This window comes from Chrysemys picta, chromosome 10 (genome assembly GCF_011386835.1).
Source record: "Chrysemys picta bellii isolate R12L10 chromosome 10, ASM1138683v2, whole genome shotgun sequence".
NCBI lineage: Eukaryota > Metazoa > Chordata > Testudines > Emydidae > Chrysemys > Chrysemys picta.
Genome location: NC_088800.1, coordinates 65,637,063 through 65,641,541, shown reverse-complemented (window position 1 = coordinate 65,641,541; position 4,479 = coordinate 65,637,063).

The window sequence follows — 4,479 nt, the reverse complement described above, 5'->3', positions numbered from 1 at the left end:
AAAGATGTGTGCAATGCAGAGAGGCTTTTTGGGAACATTTAGAGATTTAATTGAAGAAGGAAGAGGAAATAGGGTAAAATTATTGTTTCTTTAATAGTGACACAAAGCCAACTAGACAAATAACTAGCAATGTTATTTACAGTGTTGCTAGTCCTGCTTGCTACCCTCCAGCAGTCTATGGTGCCTGGGTTAGGGATACAAAGCCAATAACACTAATTTTTCCCTGCTCCAGCAAACCACTTAAATTAGGTACTTGCTTAATTTTAAGGGGAGTACTCCCATGCTTATGCATGTGCTGAGAGGTGCTTTGGTGGATCAGGACCTTGCTGCTGTATGTGACATCAACATATTCTCAAAAAGTGAAACAATAGTTCCTTTAAAGACTAGCTTATGTTGGCATTCCTGATGTGTCCCAAATGTTCTCTTTACTATGAGGGTTGGGCTGAACAACATGAATCCAACAAATACTGCTGTGTACATTGTTGATATCGGGCCATGCAGGTTTTAGGAGAGTCAGGCTAATGCACAAAAGTCATCTCTAAACCTAATTCTGACATCCTTCCACAGGCAGAAGTCCCAGTGACTTCTGTGGAAGTTTTGCCATGGTGAAGTATTCAGTGTAACAGCCTGGATGAAAGTTATTAAGTAGATTAAGAAATCAGACTATTGTGGAGAATTGGCAACATCATTAATTTGGAAAAAGCAGAAATTGTTGTCCTCGTAAAACAATTCTGCTGCAAATTCAGCCTGCTAACACAAACCCACACTTCCCCTGCTTCTACTGCCTCCTATGGCTTCTGATTGCAGCCTAATTGCAGAGATAATTAACTACTAGATAACTTACTACAAACCTTTTCATTGAGTTCAAATGAATTGGTATCGTATAAAGTGTGCAATGGTTTTGTACTTTCAATTCAATAACTCACAGCGGATTTGAAAAAACACAGTTATTAAAGCACTTCAGAAACTGCATTATAGTGATCTAACAGCCAAGCTCTGTTTTCAAAAATTACATTAGGAGACAGAATGGGTCTTTCTCACAGAACATTTGGGATGGATTATAGGAAATTCCAACTCCTGGTCCAAACTGGAGAATTTGGATCTAGATTCAGCCCTCAGCTCTCCCAGTCTGTCTATCATAGCGGACCTGATTCTCCACTGTTTCTCATTGACCTAGCCCAAGGGTGGCCAACCTGCGGCTCTGGAGCCGCATGCGTCTCTTCAGAAGATAATATGCAGCTCCTGCTAGGCGCCAACTCTGGGGGGAAAATGGTGGGTGCTCAGTACCCACCAGCAGCCCTATCAGCCCCCACTCCCTCCCCTAGCGCCTCCCACCTGCCGCGATCAGCTGTTTTGCAGTGTTGAGGAGGCTCGGGGGGAGATGGGGGAGAAGAGAGGATGTGGTGCACAGCCTCACCTCTCTCTCCCTCCCCCAGCGCCGCTTCCTCCCTCCCTGTGCCTCCTGCCCGCCATGGTCAGCTGTTTTGTGAACGTGCAGGAGGCTTGGGGGGGAGGGGGAAGAGCTAGGACACAACTCACTCGGGGGAGGGGGCAGGAAGAAGTGGAGTGGAGGTGCGGGTGGGGACTTGGGGAAAGGGGTTGAGTGGGAGTTGGGGCCTGGGACAGACCCAGGGGTCCAGCACCCCCTGGTCAGCACCAGTGTCTCCTTGAATAAAGCACACAGTGACTAGCTGGTGTGGAAATGTTTAATCAAAAAAAATTTTACACTGTCTAACAATGGAAGGCAACTGCAAACAGAAAAGAAAATACACAGATGAAAATCAAGGCTTCCAACAGTGGGAGAATAAGTACTTTTTCGTTGCACGCAAATGGTAAGGCCATGTATCTTCTTTGCCAGACGTGTATCTCTCAGTTCGAATCTTCAAACTTGCAGCGTCATTTTACTTCTAGCCATGCACATATGGATCAAGAATTCCCACAAGGTTCTGAACTCCACACTTTAAAACTGAAAACTTTGAAAAAACAAACAGATGTAGAAGCCCAGTTCTTCACCAGATTTGCCAACTGATCGCAGACTGTAATGTTAGCCTCCTATTATGTGGCCTGGCACATAGCCCATGTGAAAAAGCCCTACTCTGAAGGAGAGCCTATAAAAACATGCCTCACTGATGTGATTTCAATCCTGTCACCAGAGAATGAGAATCTACAGAAGAAAATTTCTGGCCTGCAGCTTTTACGCCACACAATAGAACGCGAAATCTTTGACCTGAACAGTGACATCGAATCACAACTGCTCTCACGACTTCAGCAGTGTGAGTATCTGAGCATCGCTTTGGATGAGTCGTGACATGCACAGGATAAACCTTATTATTGGTATTTGTCTGCACTGTGTCTGACGACTGTGTTGTAAGGGAAGAACTCCTCGATACCATGTCACTAAAGGACAGAACTTGTGGATGAGAACTTGTGGAGACGTTCATGTTGGTAGTTGCTAAAAGCCACTGCCTTTAAAGAAGCTCACTGCCATCGCAATGGATGGGCTTCGTCCATGTGGGGCTCTGTGATTGGATTAGTAGGGCTTGTAAGTCTGACGAGAGCCTTCCCAAATTTTGGACATTTCACTGTATTATTCATTGGGAGCAACTGGTATTGAAAAATCTCAAATTTGATCACGTTATGAAACCTGTCTTGCACATTGAGTGCATTTGAGAGAATTTCAAAATCTAACTGAAGAACTGGATGAAGACGACTCCCCTGGCGATTTGCCATTTCACTGTGCAGTTCGATGGCTCTCGAAAGGTAAAATTATTTCCCGTTTTTTTGAGCTTCTGGAACCAGTAAAATTGTTTATGGAGGAGAAGCACAAAACACACCCCGAGCTTACAGATCCTGGATGGGTTCTAGACTTAGCATTTCTTGCAGACATGCTGCTGCAATTGGATAAACTAAAGGTGGACTTACAAGGAAAATTCCAGTTGCTGTCTGATCTAGTGCAAGGCATCTTTTCGTTCATGAACAAACTGCAGTTGTTTCACAGACAAATGCTTGAGGGAGAGCTGACACACTTTCCCTCAATTTCACAACTTCAAGCCAGATCAAAAGAAGATGCAGCAGAACCCCTAAAACAGAGCACAACTAGGTATGTGGCGTGATTAAAGATCTTAAGGACAGTTTTGAGGAAAGATTCCAAGATTTGCAGCAGAAAAGACCTCAGATCAGATTTCTGATGAACCCTTTTAGTGCTGAAGCCAATTGTCTGAAGTCCCCTTTAGTCACTGATGAGGCAACATCCCAGATGGAAATAATAGAACTTTTGGAAGATGACAGATTGAAATCTGTTCAGAAAACAGAGCAGACACTTACTTTCTGGAAATCTGTACCCAAGGATAAATACCCCAACATCAGAGGTGCAGCCCTAAAATTAATCTGTTTGCCTCCACCTATCTTTGTGAGTCTGTTTTCTCAACACTCAAACGTGAAATCCAAGCACTGATCCATTTTGACAGGTAGCCACTAAAGAGAACTGCTGCGTGTGAGCACAGCTGAACACAAACCAACTTCAAGGGAGTTGTTGAAAGCAAAGATTGCCAGAAGTTCCACTAAGTAAAAGATTAAGTTGTCATTGTTAACTATATATTATAAATGTATAATAAATATACATTTCAACTTGTATAATTATATTCACTGTGGCTCTTTGGCAATGTACATTGGTAAATTCTGGCTCCTTCTCAGGTTCAGGTTGGCTACCCCTGGCCTAGCCTTTTAAGTACACAGTAAGATCCGCCTTCAACCTATCATTAAAAATAGTGGGGGAAGGGTAGGGGTAATCCTTGCTGCTCTGAAGACACTACCTACCGAGTGGAAGAGCCTAACTCCAGTGACTTGAATTGTTATCCCTTGTGCGAAAGCAGCACCAGGCCGCCACACATATGATCCTTCAGAGCTTAGTACAGAGCAATAATTCCTTGCTGTTCTACAGTAACTTCAAAGTGCATGAACAGGCCAAGCCTCCCAACACCTCTGGGGTGCAGGCCCTCACTGGGAGCCCTGTTTTACCAATGGGGTTAGGCGGGGCCAAGACCTCGCACTGTTGATAGCAAACCTGGAAGCAGAGCCCTGGACGCCCATCCCCGGTGCCCTGCTTGCTAAACCAGGCAGCCTCTCAGCTGTTTCTGATCATGCCCTGCTTCACGGGGCTGAACCCTAGAGGTCCTTTCTAGCTTTAGCCCCCAGGAAGGAAGTGTGACGAGGAAGTGCAGAAACTCCTCGGTTAAGTGCTGCATGCCAGGCAGAGCAGGGGAAAGGGCCTGGGTGGGGAGCAAACTCAAGGTGGCTGCTGCAAGGGGAGTCTTTAGGCTAGTGAACACTGGAAGCCATGTATCCGGCATGTCATTAAACCCCCATAGCTACCTTCAGGGCTCTTTTTTATGTGCCTGTCTGTGTGGTTTTAGGTACACATTCGGTCACCTGAGAAGTGGCACTTTGGCGGAGAGGATGTTGCTGCCCTGGGTGAGCATA